The 23,046-nt window shown below is 42.6% G+C and overlaps 1 protein-coding gene across 7 annotated transcripts in view; it reads left to right on the top strand.

Annotated features, from left to right (window-relative positions):
* Window positions 1-23,046, top strand: part of FTO (FTO alpha-ketoglutarate dependent dioxygenase) — a 1,516,554-nt gene that overhangs the window by 43,135 nt on the left and 1,450,373 nt on the right. The window lies entirely within an intron of this gene.

The following is a 23,046-nucleotide window of genomic DNA, read 5'->3' as shown; positions in this document are numbered from 1 at the left end:
CTTACAGTTGGTCTGAATAATGTCTATGCAATGTTAGTCAACAATTATGGTGAAATATCACGGCACCTGTGATAACGGTGCAGTTATGTTTCAAGCAGTAGGACCAAAGCTATACAGAGTTAGTGACCGACTAGGAATGCACAATATGTTTTATATAATGTACTTTTCAGATCACTTCTACTGGCAATCTGCCTAATTACACTACAGTGGCAGTCACCCATCCTGCGCCCAGTGGAGACCTGGAGAGGAGCTGTGACTAAATGGGGAGTGGCAGAGGAGGAGGCCTTACGTAGTGAGGAGGTGCAAGGCCTTCGTCGCCACCCCATCTCACACCACTGGGCGACAATCCTTGCACACTTCAAGCAGCTTCCCAATGACGATACTAGGCCACCATATGGTCTGTCACCTATAGAAGCAGGCAGCTCAGCTTACTTCTGTCACCCTTAGACATTATCTCTCACTTCGCAGCAAATTGGAAGGACCCCAATGCCTCTTGGGGGGTAGGGGGAGCACCCCTTCCTCCCTTCCCATGTGACCAGTACAGATGTTCCAATTTAATGCACCCCATGCCTGCGCCCCTGCAAACTCCATAATAACAATCTACACACCACAACAGTACATTCAGAGATAGCAACCCTGTCTTCCCTGGTTCTACCCAGTACTCTGTACCCCTGTGACATGCATTAACCGCAACTCACTGTGCTTCCACATACCATCAACCACATATACGTGAAATAAGAGACAAATGTCATGTGGATGCTACACACCATCAATCCAACTGGAGTAATTATCCCCTTACCCCTTGGATTGTGTACTATAAGCATAGGCAACGTGACCACATTTACTGTATGTCGAATGTTTACAATTTGTTTGAATAAACCCCCCCCCCCCCCCCCCAAAAATAAATAATAATGCACTTCACAGATTTTGTACAATGTCAAGCACTCAAGAGTTTAGATAGTACTTTTAATGTGCTAGTTTTATGGATAGGCATTCCCTTAGGTGAAGGCAGCTGAGGGGGTAATCCGTGATGTCTAGTCGGAGGTAGATGTGATAATTGCTTGAATTGTTTTTAGAACTGATCAGTGCTAAGGCAATTTGACGTTATCTGTGTGCAGTGGTTTCAATGAACTAAGCAATACATTTAAACTTGAACTACTTCCTCAACTGCAGTATTCAGATAAATAGCTCGTAGAGAAAAGCCTGCTTCTGGGGACCCTCTTTTTTTGACGCCTCACCCATCCCCTGAAAGTTTAAACGTGCAGGCATCTTATACCTACAAACTGACTCCAGTTCATTTCAATATACACCTTCTGAAGGGGAGGCAAAGAAAATGGGACAATATGCTATAAAGATATTTTCTGCAGGGCATCTGTCATTAAAATCTCTCAATGTAAATTGTCTGAGTCGTTATGTGCTTGCCTTACTAGAGTCTGTCCAGCCAGTGAATTCTAACTTATATTCTGAGCTTCATGAAAACTTTAAGGAGTTGACAAGTGTTCCCAGGTAGCTGTGAATCAATGTATTTTATCAGGTCTGGATACTGCAGACTCAGTAGCCAGAGCTTAATTCTTTCGCAGAAGACATGCATGGCCAAGAGATTCAGGGTTTTCACAGGTCGCATAAAAAATATTAATTGGCTTGATAATGGATTGGTTTCAGCTTGTTGGTGCTAAGAACAGGTATTCTTTTTTCCACAAATGTGGTGAAAAAGCACTTCAGACCTATTGGTTTTACAGACGGTGGAATGAGGATATGCCCTTCCCTTTCATCAGACTCAACTCCCCCATCCCTCCATCTGTTTATTTTTCAACAAGAGGCCATGTTCTTCTACGAAAGGATACAGTGGAGTTGGTTCCAAAGTACGAACTGGATCAAGAATGTTATACTCTTGTTATTTCCTGATTCCCAAAAATGACGATAGACTCAGTCATATCCTATACTTCAGGGTGTTGAATTGGTTCCTCAAAACAGAAAAGTTCAACATGCTTTCCTTTGCTCAGGTTCTACTTGCACTGTAAACAAAAGACTGGATGGGGTGTACAGACTTACAGTATGCCTGCTTTCACGTTCCAATCCTGAAGTCTCACAGAAACCATCTTCAGTTTACGGCTGGATCCGAGCACTACCAGTTTGCGGCCCTTCAGCCTGACTTCTTCCCCGAATCTTCACAATGGTTATGGTAGTAGTTTCAGCCTATCTCAGAAGGTCAGGAGTTCTATTATTTAAGTACCTAGACGATTGGCTCACTAAAGCCAGAGATGGTGTCTCACCAGTTGCAAGTGTCCACTCAGCTGTTGTTTGACCTGGGGATCTCTATTAACAAGCCCAGTTCTCACTTAATGCTCTCGCGGCGCATCCTGTTCATAGGGCCAGTATAGGACACAACATCACATCCAGCCTTTTTTCCTTTTCCAGGGGTTCAAGACATTCCGACTATGATTACAATGTTTCATGATGGAGCCAGCATTCCAGTCCTGATGGCTTTTGCATTTGCTCGGTCTGCTAGCCTCCTGCGTTTTATTGGTCAACCATGTATGCTGGATCATGAAGGTCCTCCAGTGGTGCCTCCCCAGGCATTGGTTCCAACACATAGGAGATCTGAAAACCTATATTAAAATGTAGGCAGCCTGTCTCAAGGCAAGCAGTTTCATCCTCTTCCTCCCGTGGTGACAGAGAATATAGATGCCTCCACCTTAGTGGGGTGGGGTGCCCATCTGGAGGAATTGTAGATCAGAGGCCTCTGGTTAGCAAAATATGCACATCACTCTGTTAGAATTGCGGGTGATGTGTCTGGCTCTCAAGGCCTTTCTCCCTTCCCAATTTGCCAGTCCATATCCCGATAGATAACAGGACTGCAATATGGGACATCAACAAGAAAGGGGGAAAAGGATTATCTCTACTCTGCAGAGAAGCTCTAGGACCAGAGACTGTCAAATATGTTTGGGAGCAAATCAGCTCGCTGGATTGTTGAACGTGTGGGCAGACCGTATCAGTCAGCGCCATCTTGCTGACTAAGAGTGTCACCTTTACCCAGAGGTAGTCCAGGAAATCTTCCTAATGTGGGGAACACCGCAAGTAGATATGTTAGTCAATCAAGAAATCCCACTGCCCAAAATTCTGTGTCCTCTAGTACCTGAGGCAGGCAGCATTGGGAGAACACATTTCGCCTGAAGTGAAATTATCCACTTCCTGACAGTTGAGGAATCAAAGAAATTGAGGAAACCCGTAAGTAAGTGGAAAGTTAAATTTCAGATGGAACTCATTCCCCCAATGCTCCCTGCCTCAGACACCTTTGATTCCTCGAGTGTTGAAGGTTTGCCTTAACTAGGCCCAAGTAATCTTAACAGTCCCAGATTGGCCACAAAGGTTGTGATTATGCAGATCTCATTCATCTCTCCCTGTACCTTTTGCTCGATCTCAATCATAGGGTTGCTCGCCTATCACCGTTGCAGGGGCAGGTTCTACACCCAAACCTCTAGAGCCTCAGCCTACGTGCCTGGAGATTGAGCGGGTCAACCAGAGTGCCTTTTCTTTATCACCTGAACTGGTGGATGTGATGTTATTTGAAGAAAACACCAACAAAACTGTTTATTCTGGCAGGTGGACCAACTTTAAGTGCTGTACATGCAACTCTATTGATCCTCTTCAAGCTCATCTGTCTGACACTTTCCTTTTCTCACGCTCTATCCCAGGATGGCACTGTGGTTGCTACTGGTAAAGGTTATTTTTTCAGCCTTATTGACCTTTCTCTGCCACCCTGATGGACCATCAGTTTTTAAATCTCCCATTGTTCTAAGATTCATTAAGGGTCACACAAACAAGTGACCCCCCTAGTCCCTTCATTATGCCACAGTGGGATCTCAACTTGGTTCTTACTTATCTAATATATTCCCTTTTCAAACCTTTACATAGTTGTCCTTTACGATTGTTAAAATTCAAAGCTCTTAATCGCTATCACAATAGCTAATGAACTATGTGAACTTAAGGTTTTTGAGTATAAAGCTTCCCTTAACCTCCATCTTTTCAATGAACCGGGCTCACTTCCTGCCAAAGTCAACACTCTCTTCCACTTAGGTCAGACTGTCACTCTTTCCATTTTCTAACCTCCTCCACGTCTACCTAAAGAGGAGGACAGTTCATCACCTTGTCCTCAAAAGCGCAGTCAGTTTATACGCGAACGGAACACCTAAGTTCAGACTAGATTAACAGCTCTTTGTGGAATACATCAGAAATATGAAAGGCAAGGCAGTCCACAAGCAGATACTCTCAAGATAGACTATTCTTTTGAGCAAGATATGCTATGCAATGGCACATAAGGGGCCTCCAGAAGGTATTTATGCCCGTTCAAATGGAGCCAAATCTTATAACTCCGCGCTAGTGAGAGGAGCACTTGTGACATACTTGAAAAGTGGCAACTTGGACATCGATTAACACTTTTGCAAACCTCCATTATTTGGATTCCAAAATGAGGATTGATGGTCCCTTTGCTTGCTCAGTTCTTCAGGATTTTATGGTACCAACAGCCTTGCCCCTCCCCCCTGAGAGTGTGGGACTGTATGAGGAATCTATTCAAACAGTAAGGAATCTGCATGTAGATGTAGCTATCTGAAGAACCTTCAATGACACTTTTTCTGTTTGATAAAATATCTATCTGTAGATTCCTCACCAATCCACCCACCTTCCCATTGTACACCTGTTCACACCACTGATTGATGTTCTGTTCATTTGTTATCGTTGTTTAAAAAAAAAAAAAACTGCTTATTGATGTTAGTTTCATCAGTTCGCCCCAGACTCATTCAAAATGGATGGGAACTGATGTCATCATACTGACAGAGGCGCATGATGGCTCCAGTGGAGCCAGCACCCCCTACTGCCCTGGGAGAGCTATTAAAATGTTTCCAGTTCCAGACTGACCCCCTGGGATATTCAGAAGGTAAGGAAGCTGCCGGTAGCTATTGTATTCACCAGAAAAAACTTTACTGAAGACAACTTGTTGTTTTTGCTGACATCCAATATTTCTAGGTTTCAATTAACCTGAAACTTCGAACTATAGTATATCTCAAGTTCCCAGAATGACTAAATTTAACAAATGTTCTTCATCGAATCGAACTCCTTAGCCCATAAATCCCTTGTATTGCGTAAATACACATTTTGAGAAACTCATTAGGAATTTCTAGATTTGGGCTGCAGACAAATTATTCCAGAGAAGCTGTCAAATATCTGGCAGGTATTCAAGTTAAGGCTAAGCTTTTCCTATTACATGTTCAATAGTATGCAAAAAAGATTCGTATTAAACTAGTTCAGGATCAGGCAGTTTGTATTTATGTTTTAGAAAAACAGAACAAACAAAGAATTTCATAAATGATAATTTTAATTGTTATATCAGCATTAACCCACCTTTTCCAAAAGATTTTTTTTTTAAATATAAAATTTTTGATTTTCTGGGGTTTGTCTTAATCTTGCAGGGGAATTGTCAGCCATCACCGTACTATGAACTGAGATACACCGGTGCATTTCACAAACTCTTTTGTTTAATTTATTCATTTTTGGTTTACCTTGATTATTTTCTTACTGGATAATTCTGGGCCCTACCTAACCTCAAAAAATCGGATCAAGGTCTGGTGACCAGAAAGTTAATGTGTGGCATGGCGTGGATATAGACAAGGGAAGGATGCCTTGTTAATCCTATTGGGTCAGATTGTTCTCTAAATGCCCTGGCCATATTTTGTATGAGCAGTCTACTTAAAGTATGTTAAATTAAAAATCAATATTTGGCGATGCACATAATGTCTCTATCAGGCAGTTGTAATGTTACATCATTGCAATGCTTAAGTAATGGTAGGTGTACACTTTATTGTAACTTAGATTAGAAACCATTGCTAGAAAGAACAGACAGGAATTTTTAGGTGACATTGACACATTTGTTAGTGTTTTGCTCCTCGGATATAGCATGCTTATTGATTTATTTAATTCTGTCAGAGCTACTAGTTTATAGAACAGAAGTTTTAATAGCAAGAGCTTACATAGGTAATGTAACACTGGAGAACAAAACATGGAAAAAAAATTTCTTCACCCAAGCACTTTGTTTCAGACAATTAGGTAGGAGCCAGCCTTGTAGCCCACTAACAAAAGTGTTTTGGGCTTAACTTTCTTAATATGTGAGACAATGAATCTGTATTTATTTTTTAATAGCCTCTCTGTGATGAAACATTTAGTGCAATATTTTCCTAATTTTAGTCACACCACTTTAAAAAAAAAAAAAAAATTATGTTCACTCTAAATGTGAAGGATATGGTGAAATTGGCTCTTAAACTATGTGATTAGAAAATGAATTTTGATATATTTAAAAAAAAATCATTGACCGTTTTCTAATCCAGCTGTTATTTTAGCAATGTAACTCTCAGCCATCTTGTTTTAGTCTGTGCAGTAGGGCAATTCTGAAACGTAGTCGGGGGCGGTTACCAGAGCTGTTAGAGGGTCATAATAAAGGATTTATATACTGAATATTGGTACATCTGTGAATGTGAGGTGGAGAATAATTGCACATTGTTATTTTATTCAGTTCTTTTATGTATGCACGATTTCTGTAGTGCAAACCAAGCCAGAAGGCAGTGGAACACAAGTAATAGGAGGGGTAATTAGTTTGTGGCAAGATAATGCATTGCGATGTATTGTTCTTTAAAGAGGTGCGTCAACTCTTCTTTTTTTTTTATTTTTTTTTTCTTTTCTAAATTGGAGCAGTATTGAGGCAGCCATGACATACAGGGGGATGTTGTTCCAGATTCTGGGTGAATAAATGAAAAAGGTCCAGCAGCCTTGGTTTTCTTTCGTTTTTTATACTTCTTACTGTCCAGTCTGAGGGTGTCCTGAATGTGGGTGAGCAGAAGCCACCAGTGATGATTAGCTTGTCTGCAAGATAAATGGGGGTGCTGGATGTGATGGCTTTGTAAATGATGCATTTGGTTTAAAAGAGAATGTGGGCCAACAAGTGGAGTCAGTGGAGTTTCATTGGTTTCGGAGTGATTTGATCAAATTTTTTTAAGACTCTCAATGAGATGTGCTGCGGCATGTATGATACGCTTAATGAGGGCAAAAGTGGAATCTGGGAGGCCATTGGGCAGGAAGTTGCCTCCATACAGGTGCGAATGTATGCAGTCTTAAACAGTAGTTCAGAAGTTGCTTTCTGAAAGAAATAGCTTGATGTTATTCAGAAGAGAGCACCAGTAAGAGTCTGTAATTGTTTTTCTGGCAGTGTGTTCCTTAAAGGTGAGGATTGTGACAAATCTAAGTGACTTGACATTGGATGAAAGGTAGGGTTCGAAGCTGACAAGGATAATGTCATTGAGAGAGGTTTAGTTCATTGAGCAGGTTCATGCCATTGAGCCAGATTTGTTATGTTACTTATTTGTTGTTCTTGAACATCCTGGTCTGGATCACTCCAGTATTTTAGGCATTAGATGTCTGAATTAGACTTTCAAGTAAAGTTGTGTATCACTGGGATTTTGGTTAATCTTGATGCTGTGAGTAGAGCACCAAACTACTCTGTGTAGACATTGAAGATGACGGGTAACAGTATCGAACCATAGGGGACTCCGTGCTTAACAGAGATCTTTTGGGACCTCGATGTGTCCATGAGAACAAGCTGACAGTGGTTGTAAAGGAAGGAGGAGACCTAATGAACAACACTGTCAGTGAATCCCATTCCTGCCTCTAGAGTGTAGTTGTGAATGGTTGGTCAACTGTTTCAAAGGTCCCCGATGGATCCAACATTGTCAGGAGGTGGGGGTGGAGTCCTCTTGTCAGGAGTGCGTTATCTATAATTTGTAAGGTAGCTGTTTTGCTGCAGCATGACCTGGAGCCAGACTGGTAGTCGTGTAGGGAATGGTTAGCATTAATATGACCTTGGAGTTAAATGAAGGCTGCTTTTTAATTGCTTTTCCTGATGAATGGTACGTGCTTGATGGGCTTGTAGCTAGCAAGGTCTTCGGGTCTAGTGTAGATTTCTGTAGTAGTGGTAAGATATGACCTGTATTGAGAACTTCTGGAAAAGATGCCCTGAGTGAAGGAGGCATTGATCGTTGTGAGTAGTGATGAGAGCGTTCCCAGAGAGAGCGTTGGTAAAATACAAGGGTAAAGCATCATCTTCATAAGAATTGGCTTTTAGGAAGTGGAGTATGTCAGCAAGATCTGCGAGAGGTAGGGCTTTGAATGCTAACCATTGAGGGATTCTATGGAAAGGGGTGGGCAAAAAAAGATTAAGCAGCAGGAGGAGGAGATTATTAGGAGTTCATCAAGAGATCTGTTTTTCTTCCATTTTCTTTCCTATCTGTGGGTGGATCGTTTATTATCCGCCGTGTTTAGAGTACAAGGGTGCCAGAAGGCCTTGACTTGCACTTGTTTGTTTTAATTTGAGTGTGGATGTTTAGTGTTGAAGGTATTTAAAGAGGTGTGGGAGTTGATCGAATAAGAAGTGAGTTTAAATATTCGGATGGCTATGTAAAACTTTTTTTTAATTTTTTAAATTTTTTTTATTTGTCCTCATTCAGCCCCGCTTAAAATCTCTCTTCATTCCAGTATCCTCTTCGCCCTTTTACCTAAGAAGAGAGAGTCGAGTCAGGGGTGCACCTTTGTTTCACTTGGTCCGCCTAGACAGACCTACCAAGACTTCATACGGTGCTTAAGGCAAAGAAAAAACTCCAATCTACAATTCCAGATAAATCCCCTTCAGTGAGAATTTTAACAAGAACTATTTTCAAGAAGACAAAATTCGACGATGCTCTGCCCATTTTAATAATGGTGCCCACATTTCTACACTTTTTTCTTTGGGCCCTGCACATTTAGGTCCAGATTCGCCACACGAAGAACAGCATTCAACCAGTCTGTAAAGCTCGGCGGGTGCTCCTTCAGCCATTTTTTGCAGATTTCATTCCATCATAAAACAAAAGTGCACGACTATTTTTATTCACTGTTTTCCATATCCCCTCATCCTGGGGCTGCCCAAAGATAATTAGTGGGAGTGATGTGTTGATTTTCCAGCCCAACATACTCGACAAAGCCCTAAAAACCTCCTTCCAAAACAGCCGTATCAAAGGGCAGTCCCAGAACATATGTATATCCGTTGCTCCTAACCCACCACATTTCAAGCACTTAATCTCTTCCCCCTTCTTAAATTTGGAAAGTTTTGCTGGAGATATATATGCTCTATGTAGAGTATAAAGATGGTTTTTTCTTAGTGGGGCCGGCTTTACTACTTCATATAAAGTCATGCACGACTTCCTCCACCACAACCCGATCTTATCACCTACCATCACCTTGCCCCATAACTTGCTTGGTAGGTCGAAGTTCTCGTCCAGAGTTTCTAATATTTCCCAATACCAAGCTGCCACCTTTTTCCCCCAAGCCGAAACTGTCCGGTCTAAAAAAAGAGTCCTCCAAAACATTTACCACCCCTAATCCCTCCTTAGTTACTTTTTCCCACTATCTTATCTGTAAATATTTTAACCTGGACAGAGAACCATCCGTTATTCTTACCAATTCATCCCAGGAAAGTAGAGTACCTTCTCGCGTAATCTCCCCCCACCTTTCCACACCTGCCTTTTTAAGTGGTAATACAAGAATATCCTGGAAGCATACTGGGGTGCCCGGGGAATCCCAGATAGGGGCCTGATAACTGTAATAGTGTACACCCAACTGCCGCCTCAACTGGTACCAGCTCCTTGCTATCCCTTGCAGCACTTTTAGTTTAACTTTTTTGAAAAATTTCGGGTCACCAAATTTAAATAAAAAAGACTGTGAGCCCCCTTTTTCCGATGACACCATAGCTTTATACATTCTGCCCACTGTAGAGTCGTCTGGGGATCTAAACAGCATGCATAATATGTCAAATCAGGAAGAGCCAGTCCTCCCTTTTCCCTTCTTCTACGCAGCTTTTTCCATGATATCCTCGGCCCCTTTGAGTTCCAAATGAAACTACTTATTGCTTGCTGCATTTTATCCAAGTGGGCCTTATACATTGCCAAAGGAATAGCTGAAAACAGAAAATTCCATTTGGGCAGAATAAACATCTTAATTAGATTTGTCCTCCCGATGATCGTCAAAGGGAGACATGCCCATTTTTGTAGCATACTTTTACACTCGACTAATAGCCTTCGAGTATTCTTCTCTGCTAAGTCCTTCAAATTTTGGGTCACTAAAATACCCAGGTACCGTATTTCCTGCTTATTTGTTGATAGCCCTCCTACCATATTCCACTTCATAATTACTGTTTTCCCCGCATTGATCCGGTACCCTGATATCCTTCCGAATTGTTCAGCCAAATCTTTAACTGTATTAAAAGCGAGAGTCAGGTTATTAGTATATATTAGTACATCGTCTGCATATAAAGACATTTTCTTTTCCCAACCATTGCAGCGGAAGGATGGGATAAGAGGGTTTTGTCTGATTTTTCTAGCAAGTGGCTCAATATATAGATTAAACAATACTGGGGACAAGGGGCAACCCTGCCTTGTACCCCTTGAAATGGAAATAGGGCCCGTAAGTTTACCATTCACCAAAATCTTAGCATAAGGGGAAGTGTAAATCTGATTGATTATGCCACAAAACTTTGAACTTAAATTGGCCCGCCTCAAAACGGATTTAAAAAACTTCCAATTAACTTGATCGAAAGCCTTCATTGCATCCAACATCATAACCGCCAAGGGTGAGCCAAACGTTGTGGCCATGTCTATTGCCCCAATCATTTCGAAAGTTGATTCATACAAATATCTACCTTGTGAAAACCCTTTCTGATCAGGGTGCACTAAAGTATTCACTGTCTTACTTAGCCTATCCGCTAAAAGCTTAGCTAACAGTTTATAATCGCTGTTCAACAAAGATATAGGCCTGTATGAGGCACACTTCGCTGGGTTTTTACCCGGTTTCAAGATTAGGGAGATCACTGCTTCATTCCATGAAAGAGGAATATCGTTGCCAAACTCCAGGATCCCTCCAAACAATTCTGTCAGCACTGGGATAACTAAATCCTCTATTACCTTATAAACTTCCACTGGGATACCATCCGGGCCTGGCGCTTTTCCCGATTTACTACTAGTCAGGATTCTCCTAATTTCATCGGCTGTTATTGGGGCGTTCAATACTTCGTTCTCCTGCCGCGATAAACCAGGGAATGCATCAGCCCCTAACCAATCTGTTATCATACCTTCATCCACCTCCAACTTCTCGGAATACAGTTGCGAAAAGAAATTCCGAAAAGCCGATTCTATTGCCCTACCTTCTATTGTTTTTTCACCTGAGTGCTCCGCTTCAACCTCCTTAATATAATTCCTGACACGGTCCGCTTTGCCTTTCCAGGCTAACAACTTCCTGGCATTTTCCCCGTACTCGAAATGGGCCAACTTGCTTGCTTCCCATTTGCTTTGAATTCTTCCCTGTAGTACCTTTTCCATCTGACTTCTCAGCCTCTCCCAGCTGGACCTCACCGTTGCCATCTCCCCTGCCTCGATTATTTTAGCTTTACATTTTCGCATTTCCTGCTCCAATACATAAATCTCTTCCTTATACCGTTTATGTTTCTGGATGGAATAACTCCTTAATTCCCCGCGAATGACTGCTTTAAACGTGTCCCATACTACCGATAGAGGGGCGGAGCCCATATTTACACTAAAAAAGAATTCAGCTTCCTTACGCAAGTTTAACAACACCTCTTGATCTAGTAGCAGAGTTCGATCAATCGTCCACCGACCACTAGAACTTGTCTGACGAAAGCACAAATTTAACTGCACCGCAGAATGATCTGATAAATGCGAAGGCAGATACGCAATATTCTCCACCTCCTCTCTCAAAAGCATGTCCAATAAAAAATAATCAATTCGCGAAGCGTGTCTGTATTTCTTATTAAAGAAAGAGAAATCCCTACTATTCCCCGCCCTCTGCCTCCAAATGTCGCATAGACCCAATTCCTTCATCATCGTCCTTAAATACTGTTGCGACTTAGGAGTACCTCGTGATTTAGAGTTATGCCTGTCTAACTCATTATCTAGTACTACGTTAAAATCACCCATCAAAATAACCGGATCTGAAAATTCCAAAAGCTGAGAGAAAAGCTGCTTTAAGGGTTCTATATCGTCGTGATTGGGCCCATAGTATCCTGCTAATATCAAATTCCGACCTCCAAATTGCGTTTTTACTATTACCCATCGCCCTGCTAAATCTGATTTAGACTCCAAAAATTGCTACACCGCCCTGCTGTACATGTTTAACTAAAATTACCACTCCTTTATTATGATAGCTGTGTTCTGTGCATGCGAATGCTCGCACCCATCTTAATTTTTGTATTAAATTAGTACACTCCGCCTTGGTAAGATGTGTTTCCTGCAAAACTAAAATTTGTGCCATAGAGTCCTTCAAGTACTGTAATATTCGTTCCCTTCTTCCTCGCACCCGTAAGCCATTGACATTCCATGACAAAATTTGTAGTGGCATATAGAGCACCCTCTGACCTCCCCCCCTACTAGCCATCTATCAATCTTAAATAGTAACAAATAGTTGGGCTGAACGAGGCTCTACTTTTTACTTTCTCCCCCCTTTCCCCCACCAACCCCCCCACTCCGCCCCCCTCCCTACTACCCTCTCGCCTACCCCCACCCATAGAGAACCCCCCCCAACTAAGGACCATACTGATCCAAATTTTAGAGCGCCCCCAGGTTCCCAGGAGAGTTTTGCCATTGTACATTACACGCAGCCTTATTCAGTAGCCTGCTCACTTTTAACCATAGCCAATAATTCATCCGCCTCGCTAATGTCTCTAATGTTGTACATTTTGTTGTTATACATGACTCTAAGGAAAGCTGGGAATTTCAACTGGGCCGAAACCCCCATGGATCTAAAAATCTCCAAGCGTTTCCCCAGCTCCCACTGCCTATCCATAGTCGCCCTGGATAGGTCAGACCTAACCTCGAACACAATATCCTTCGCTCTCAAAGACTTCAATTTCAATGCTCTGGATAAAATCTTTTCTTTCATCTGGTAGGACAGAAAGTTTATCAAAACTTTCCGAGGTCTACTGCTATTGTGCGTGGCTTAAAGGGGTCACGGTGAATTCTTTGAATATCCTTCCCAATATCATCCTCGGTTTCCTCTAGATCCACTGCTGATTTGATTAATGACACTACAAAGGTTTTTAGAATCGCCTCCTTCCGCACCTTCCGGTACCTTCAACAATTTTAGATTATTCCTTCTTGAATAGTTTTCCATCTGCTCCATCCTGTTTTTTAGAGCCAGTTCGCTCCTCCTCAAAGTCTCAATCTCGACCTTGTGCTGTATCAGCTCCTCCTTCAAACCCCCCATAGCTTCCTCTAGGGCCTTTGTTCTTACCATTACGCCATCAATTTTATTTTCCAGATTGGCACACACCTCTTATCTCCCCTTGATTTACCTCCGAGTTCACAAAACCCTTTTTAACATCCTCAGAAATAGACAAGATTAAAGCCTCCAATGAAGTACTCAATAAAGGGGGGGTCCCCGAGGTGGCCTGAACGGGCTCCGGCACTACTGCCCTAGATACGTGATCTTGAACTTCTGCCAGGCTATTGTTTGGAGTCTGAACTAACACCAGGGCCGTCTGTTCTTCTCCTAGCCCTGGCGGGGAGGTCCTTGCCCCCTCCCTGCCCTCACCCAGAATACTTTCCGCCTGCCTAGTGGTATCTTCCATTGCAGCTCTAACCTGCCCGGGGATAAGCGTAACTACCTCCGGTCTCACTTTAAAGAAGGACCTTAAAGAGGGTGTCAGTCTATCTCTGCCTTTAAGTTTACTCTCTCCCGCTTTCCACCCCACAGTCCTACCTCCTTCCCCCGGTTTCAGTCTCAAGGTTTTTTTTTTAACAGATCCTCCTTTCTCCTCTACAATAGGAACCGAACTGTCCTGGGACAACTGAGCCGACCCCTCCACTATTGTTAAGGGGGGCGGGGGAGCAAGAAAAACGCCCCACTCTGCCTCACCGTCTTGCTTCTTGTGCCAGTCTCGGAGTTCTCCTTGGGCTGCTCACTCGGCCGCCGCTTCTCAAACACGGCTCCAGCCGCTCTGATATTGCAGCTGCCGCTATTCCCCCGAAAACTTTTTGAAGGATGTGAAACTTGATCTTCTCTCTTGTGCTGACCATGGTTTGTTTTTTCGGATGCTGAGCAGGGATGTGGAGATGGAAATTTAGTCAGACCTAAGACGCTGAGCAGGGGAGTAGGGATGGCAATTAGATCAGACTAGTCCAAGAGTATGGGTGGTTTATACTGGATTGTTGATGAGGTGGAGAAGACCAGGTCGAGGATGTGGCCTCTAGAATGTGTTGGTTTTATCTCATGCTGTACCACATTAAATATGTCAATGAAGTTGAAGGGGTTGTACTTTGTGCTGATTTTGTTTTCAGTTTGTCTTGTTTGTGAGGTTGGAGTCACCAGAGAGGGTTGTGTAGGCATGTGCAAAGTGGGTGGAAGATCTGGGAATTATCAATGAAATCCTTGTTCTGCCTGGGAGGAATGTATATGAGATTGATATTGGCAGTCTGAGTTGCAGAGAATGGGAAACCGCATGTCAGAACCCATCCTTGTTCATTTCTGAGAACAGGGCTTTAATTTGTTATAGTTTGTTACTATTGGGGGCCAAGAGGAATTCTGTCTTGGTCAGGACAGGGTTTAGATAAACACTAGACATACACCTTTGAAGGACTTGGTCAGGCTGTCTGACAAATATTGTGAACAGTGGAGGTTTTGAGGGTGGGGTTGTGTTTCAACTGTATGTTGGTGATGCTATTGATAAATGAGGTTCCACGGTGTTCCATGTAGAGTTTGAAAATGAAGGGGTCAGGATTGAGCCATGGGGCACTCTGCAGGAAATGTGTAGTTCCCGGGATCTTGATGATCTAATCAGGATTATTTGTTAGTAGTTACTGAGTTAGGAAATTACTAATTGTAAGACTGTCAAAGAAGCCATGCATGTTTGCAGCATTTTAGATTGTGCTTGGTGGTGATTTTGGAATAGTTCAGACATAGGTATGTATCCATGCATGTATATATGAATGTAGTGTTTCAATAGTGTGAACCTAGCCAAAAGGCAGTACAGCAATGTACAGTGCAAAAAAGGTCAAATAGGATTAAGAGGTAGAGGTTATCAGGAGATCACCATCAATGGCATTCTACATGGAGCAGGGTTTGAATCCAGATTGGTAGTATTATAGGAGGGTACTCCTGCCTCTTTGCTTTCTTAATTGAATTATGACTCTCTCTGTTAGCTCACAAATGAAAGGTAGGTGGGCGATGGGCAGTAGTTGGTTTAAGTATCTGGGTCCAGGGTATATTTGTCCTCTTTGAGGGTTTCTGGGAAGGATCCTTTACAGCTGACTTTGTTAATGATATTAAGGAGGGGTATGAGGGCATCTCCATGGATGGATTTCTAGATAAACGTGACAGAATGTGATTTTTCTCAGGTAGTAGCCTTGAGAGTGTTGAGGATGTCTTCTATTGGAGCCTGTGAGTGGAGGTTGAAAGGCATCCTAGTGGAGTGGAGCAGTAATAACTGTAAACCCAAGCCCAGAACATATGTAATCTTTTAATAGCTATGATACTGCTTACTCTTAAACGTTTACTCCACATGAGTGGGATACCACTGCTGTAGCAATTAAAGTTAGTGGCAAGGTGACCTGTAACCCTTTGACAGGCAGGAACTTCCTTGTAGCTGAGCACTGGCTTACACCCCAAATCCTCTAACACTCAGATCTTTCTTAAGGTACCAGTATCCTAAAATGATTCCTCAACATTATTTCTGGCTTTTCTTAATATTTTTGACTTTGAAATATCTTTACTTTTAGTATTATGATGATTTACGTTGACTTAATCTGCATTCCAGTAGTTTGTGAATAGAAAAAAATGTAAAAAGGTAAGCATTAGTTTAATGGCCTTCAGAATTGTATTAATGTTTTGTATCTCTGTAATTCCTCAAAATAAATCAATGAGTTGTCAGTTATTTGTGGTTTGTAGTTGCAGTTGTTAAAATTCTTTTCAGAATATATTCATGTGAGCAGGTCAGGAGAAAGCATCCATATTTGTGAGTTACTGACTCTTCCTTTGCAAATCTTTATTATGGACACCACTTGCCTTATTTTGTGTATTTCCAGTTTGTTTTGTGACTGTTCTCCATAAACACTAACAAAAATGAGCCTTTTTTTTTAAAATAGCACTCAACCAATCGGTTTGTAATTTTTTATTTTTTTTTAATTCTTTTTATTTTTATTATTTTTGTTTTTTTTTTAGATGTGAACTAAAGACCACTTTAGCGGTCTTGTCAACCTCATGGTTTCCTAAAACATCATCATAAAACTACGTGCATAAAGACAGGATTTTGGTCATTCCGGTTCAGTCTTTAGATTGTTCAAACGACACTCACGTTTAGTATACTCCCACCACAACACACAGTATAGGACACTGGGTCGCCCAATTCAGCCTCTGGATACCTTCTGCCTGCATTTATCCTCTGCACATGTATACATCCACCTAAAAAATAGTCCCTCAACATTAGAAATGTGAAGGCACTTGTAATTACCAGTGACTGGTAGAATTTTAATGTAGTAGGGTGTCTTAACATGTCAATCACAAATATGTTTGAAAGCTGCAATATTAACTCATCATTACTTAGGCTTGGCATGTTTATGTATCCTATAGAATAGGAGCACAAATTATTAAAATAGCAAGAGCGTTTAGGGACGTTTGTATTTCAACTCCACACTCCCTCAGCTTTGTGGAAGACATTTGAAAATGTACATGTGACACATGAGGGAGACATAGTAACAACTTCTTGTACTGCAGCTTTTGAAGATTTAAACCAGTTAGACCGGACTCAGGAGGGCATACTTTGTAACAACTTGAAGCTCTGCAACTTTTGATATGTGCATGTTTGTGAATGTCTTGCCAGCCTAAACTTTATTTTAAAAAATCATAATAAAAATATATATATATATATATATATATATATATATATATATATATATATATATATATATATATTTATCCTTTAGTTTGCAGCCACAGCATACCACATATGGCAGTGGATCACCACATTTCTGCTCTAAACTGGCTTTACTATAAGCAGCTGCAATGTATCCTTGTACGTAGTGGCATTCAAAAGCAAATATGCTAAAAACAAGGCTGAAAGCACTCTAATTTATTGGCGACTACTACTATATATGTATATTATGTTGTCATCACAAGTGTTGCACAATATTCAATACATTTATTAAAAGTTTCAATATTGATTCATGATCATAAACCAGCTTTGGCATATTGATTTATCCTAGAGCAAGCCAGCACTAATTGTCAGAGTAGCAAAGAGGTATGTGCAAATGTTTGTCTAAGCCACACCCTCTCAGGTTTTTGAACGAAATGAGAGCAATTGTCTTTGCCTTGAGAGGGGCATCTAGTAAATACTTGAAGTACTGCAGCTTTGAGGAGATTTCTGATAGCTCTGACTCAAGAGGGACAGTTTCGTGAAAAAAAAAGAAACTATTAAAGGTTTTTGCATCAGAATTGAGAGGGACATCTATTAACTTGAGGTAAGGCCAGTTTTTCCTTATCTAGCGAGTCTCAAGTTACTAAGTAAAATAAATTATAGACTTAAATACGTATGTTTGAATATACAAACCATTCTTACCAAATTTCTTTAGCCATTGGTTTGTTACCACAATATACACCGTACACGAGTGGATCAGCACAATTCAGCATTGGGTTGGCCTCAGTATAAGCAATCACAATTTACTTGAACACATTACCTGAACGCAAAAAATAGTTTGTTTGTCAACCCAAGTGTTCCATAATGTTCAAAACGTTTTATAGTTGCAATATTAGTCACAAGTGAAGCCACTAATGTTTTAGATTAAAACATACTAGTGGTTGCTGCGCAGATTAAAAGTAATGAAAAACAGGAGGAGGCCAGCACTAACATCCTTACAATATTTGGACTGCCTGATCAAGCATCACAAAGTCTTGAACGTTTTTGCAGCTTTCTGTGGTCGGACCTACCACTCTTGGCCTTGAGTAGCTAGTGGTGCATCACAGTGGCAATCGCTTGCATTTTATTCCTTATTCGGTATGAATTCAGACAAATATTCACTGCAGATAATGAAATAGGGCAACCATATCACAAAGAAAATTGGTATGATGATTTTAAAGAAGCCAGTAACTTTGACTCTTCCACTGAGTCAGAACTTCTTCCACTGCCTGGCCCTGCCACTGAGGAGAGTGCTGTTCACGTGTAGGGCTGCCAAAGTCCTTGACCACCAGCTTCCCTCATTAGAAGTCAAAATTTATATTTGATGGAAGTGCTCCCGTCGGGGCAAACATCTACTCAGACACTCTAACCTTCAATGAGGCACTTGCATATACCTTCATAGGGACCTGGGCCAAACCTTGCTCTGCCCCCACCTGGTCAGTCACCAAAATGCAGGACTCCACTACCCTGTCCTTGGAGTCCATGTGTTTTTGCCTCCACACCCCTTGCTAAAGCTGGTGGTGCAGTCATCTACAAGTTTGAACCTAAATACATTTCCGACTATTCCCCCTGATAGGGAGTACAAACATGTAGGGAAACCTTTGGGGAGGGGATATTTTCTTCCACCAACTTCTCCCTTAGATTAGTGAATTCCAGCAACCTTCTGAGGTTGCTGTTCCCACGCTCTTTGGGATTTGGTGGCTCAAATACTTTGAGGTAGTCCCGAAGACCTCTAGCCCGCCCTAATTCAGGCCATACATAATGGTCATGATGCAGCCAGGTTTACAATTTTGTTGTGGATTTTGTTTTTGCCAATGTCCAGTAGTCCCTCATTGACATGCCCAGAGGTGGGACTTGCCTATTTGGGGAGAAGGCAGATTCCACTCTAGAGTGGTTAAAGGAAAGCAGAGCCACAGCATGATGCCTGGGCCTATCTGCTGTACCCCGCCAGCTTCAGCAGAGGTACGCAATACTTGTACCGTGCCTTTTTCAGCGTCAACTGAGGAACTCAATACTTGTAGCCAATTCATCCCTAACATGGTGTCCATCAGTTTTGTGGCTCTAGTACCCAGCATCCCCATGGCCAGGGTCAGCGAGGCACTCAGTCAGTGCCCCACCTCCCAAACTCCTTTAACATGGCCTTAGTGAAGCAGAGCAACCCGTGTGGAGGCAAGATCCAACCAATCTTGCCGAGTTGGTAGACTGTCACATCAGATAGGTGGGATCTGCAGATTATACAGAAGGGATACTAAGACCTTGCCCTTCATAGCCACAACACCTTACCTTCCACTGCCCCAAGCTGACTCCTTAGATGATTCCCTTCATCTGAGCCATTCTGGACACTGTTCAGTTTCATGCCTTTCCCCCAGAAAGGAGAGATCTTGATCTTTCAGACTTTGTCCTCCGTGTCAGAGAGGTCAACTCTGAGGCTACTGTGACTGATGGCCTCCTACATCGTGTGATCGAGGACGTCAGGTGGCATATGCAACTGCACTGATCAGTGGGACCTCTATGGCCATGTTCAGATTTTAGAGGAGACTACAAAAGATTTGCAGTGGTGGTTACTGGACTGTGATTGCCTCTGCAGAAGACCCTTCTCTCTATCCCACCCAGAGCTGACAGTGGTGACTGATGTATTGCTTCTGGGTTGAGATGAGCACCTGGGAGAGGTTGTTGTCAGTGGTCTCTGGTCTCCACTAGAATCCTGGTTCCATATTGTGCTTCTGGAGTTGAGGGCTATCCTTTTGGCATTGAAAGCCTTCCTTCCAGGAGAGGCTAATACAGGTGGTCACAGAAAACACCACCACCATGTGGTACTGCAACAAACTGGGTGGGGTGGGATGGGATCACACACCCTGTGCCAAGAGGCCTTGCATCTCTCGCAATTGATGGACCACAAAGGAAACTCCCTGGTGGTGATCTGCCGGACAGGATCATTGAATGCCAGGGCAGACAAGCACAGCTGTCTGTACCTAACTGATTATGAATGGGAGTTGCACCTGGAAGTGGCATAAGGTCACTTCCGCGAATGGGAAGAACCTTGGCTGACAACACCTGTGAGCATTGGAGTTTCCAAGGCATTTCTCGCTTGGAGATCGGAGGAAGTCACACCAGACTTCTTTTCAGACACTTCCCTTCATCAGAGCCATTCCAGACAGTTTGGTTTTGTGCTTTTTTTCCCTGGGTAAGAGACCAGTACTTTCGGGAGATGACACCGATCTTTCAGCCTTGGTCCTGGATTCAGTGAGGTAGACTCTGAGACTGCTGGGACTGATGGCCTCCTGCATCACGTTGTTCAAGGATACCAGAAAGCGTATGTAGACTCTGCAGTGGGATATGAAGTCTCAGTGAGCCCAACATCAAGGGGACCTCTCTGACCATGTTCAGATTTCGGAGGAGACTGTGCAAGATCTGCAGTGGTGGTCACTGGACCATAATTCGGTCAGTGACGGGCCCCTCTCCCTTCCCCTACTCGGAGCTCACGGTGGTGACTGATGCATTACATCCGGGTGAGGGTGGCCATCCGGGAGAGCTGGAGATCAGCCACCTCTGGTCTCCAGTGGAGTCCCAGCTCCATACCAACCTCCTGGAGATGAAGACCATCTGCTTGGCGTTGAAAGCCTTCCTTCCATTCGTCAAAGAGAGGTTGGTACAGGTGTTTAGACAACACCATTGCCATGTGGTAATGCAACAAGAAGGATGGAGTGGGATTATGGGCCCTGTGCCAGGATGCGCTATATCGCTGGAAATAGCCGGAGCACCAAGGAGTCAGGTAAAGGGTATCCTTTGTATGGTTGTTGGACCAGCCCTTATTTATCTATACACTAATTTTGAGGTATTTTATGAATGACTTGCAGCACGCATTTCCTCCCTCTCCCTTTGTCATACCACAGTGGGATCTTAACTTGGCCCTCACATATTTGAAGTGCACTCCCTTTCAGCCACTTCACAGCTACCCTTTGTGGCTTCTTACCTTCAGGACCGTGTTGCTTGTTGCCATAACATTGGTGTGGGCGGAGTGAGTGAGCTACAGGCTCTCCATATCATCCGCCTTACACAATGTTAGTCCCAGATAAACTGGTTCTGCAAAATTGAGCATCCTCCTTTTCGAAAGCTGTGAAGCAGTCCAAAGTCTGTCAAATTATCACCCTGGAAGTGTTCTGTGCTCCACGTCACCCCTATAAGTATGAAGAGAGACTCCACTGCCTGTACCCCAAAAGAACAGCAAGCTTTTACATCCATAGTACCAAAAAACACAGGGTAGATGATAAGCTCGTTGCTGGGTTTGGTGAACTGAAAAAAGACTAGGCAATGCAGAAAATGACCATCTTACGTTGGTTCATATTTTGCATCAAGATCTGCTATGCACTGGCCAAAAAGCAGTCCTTGGAAGGACTGTGAGCTCATTCCACCAGGGCCAAGGTTGCTTGGCATTTGGAATTCCTGTCCTGGATCCCTGCCAGGCAGCTATGTGGGTGTCACTTCATATGTTCGCAAAAGACTACTCTCTGGGCAGCAAGTTTTGCTGAGAGGGGCATTTTGCCCACTCTGTCCTACAGGACATTTTGGTTTGAGCCAATTCACATACCCACCTGGGCTGGTATCTGCTCACACGGTGAGGAATTTGCTGTTAGAAGTGTCTATCAGAAGTTACTTACCTTCAGCAACACTCTTTCTGGGAGAGAATTTAACTGCATATTCCTTAACGCATCCCCGTCCTCCCTTTTCTGTGAATTGGGCTCTGTGTTGATATGATCCCAACTATTGAAATCTGCACACTGGTCAAATTCAAATTGCTGTTAGGATTCTGTCACTAAGAGCGCGGACAGCCTCGAGAGCAACTAACCTCAGACAGAATGAATGCCTATATGGGCCCTGCATGTCTTTTCTGGAGCTGAACAGTGTTGGTGTTGACAGCATAACGTTACCTACCAGTACACAGAGGTACTGCTGAAAGTTTCCAGGTACATTCTGACACGGGGGAATGCTCAAAAGGTGAGGAATCTTTGGTTAGAGTCTCTACTAGAAAGAGCATTACCAAAGGTAAGTAACCTGTTTGCCATGTTGGCGCACTTCCACCTTTCACTGACTTTATATATGTCATGTTCTCTAAAATAGCAAGAAAGCACCCTGGTCGGTGTCATAGTACCCATTCTTTACTTTGTCAAGCAGTCTTCCTTTCAATCTGCAGTAAAATGCTGCTCTAACTCCTATTTGTGGTGGATAGTGCATGGAGACTAAGGTGTGACCTAACCTGTTGTCACCGTATTGCAGGATACAAACAAAAGTTTAATTACATACCAATATGCCTGTACTACACAGTGGTCCAGAGATAAATGCGTCCTTTTCACCAGACAGATAAGGGAGGCCTTGCATTCCCTTTTAGACACTGTGGAAGGAAAAGTGTTATCAACGGAAACGCTACAGGACAACAAGAAAAACATAGAGTAACTATTTTCACACAGCAGATGCGAATGCTTTCAATTAATGCAATATTTATGAAAGTATGCCGATTAAAGGCTTTGTTTTTTTTTTTTTTGTTTTTTTTTTAAATATGTTTTTCCAAAGGTATCCTTTCCACTCAACGTTGTTGGTATGTATTGAGGAAAGTTGGAGGGGGTAAATAATTGAATTCTATGTTTATCTCTTGGGGTTGTAAGTTATGTGTATTTGTAAAGTGTGCCATCACCTCTGAGGGTATCCTGGCACTAAGCAAGTGTGTGCGCCTATCCCTGACTAGGGCAGATTGGTTAATTGAAAAGCCAGTTCTTCAGCTTCTTCAGAATTCAAAAACAGAGGAGTAGGTTCTGATGTGGAGTGGGAGGTCATTCCATGCTTTAAGAGTGATGTAAGAGATCTCCAACCTGATGTGGTGCTGGCTATGCGTGGGTTGTGTATGAGTACGAGTCCTACAGAGTGGAGGTGTCTGGGTGGTTGATGGCAGGAGATTCAACTGTTCAGGTAGGTGGGGCCTAAGTTGTGTAGTGTCTTGAATGTCTGTGTGAGGAGTTTGAAAT

Source organism: Pleurodeles waltl, chromosome 12 (genome assembly GCF_031143425.1).
Source record: "Pleurodeles waltl isolate 20211129_DDA chromosome 12, aPleWal1.hap1.20221129, whole genome shotgun sequence".
In the NCBI taxonomy this organism is placed as follows: Eukaryota; Metazoa; Chordata; class Amphibia; order Caudata; family Salamandridae; genus Pleurodeles; species Pleurodeles waltl.
The sequence above is the reverse complement of the archived record's forward strand: the minus strand, read 5'-3'. Positions and strand labels throughout refer to the sequence as shown.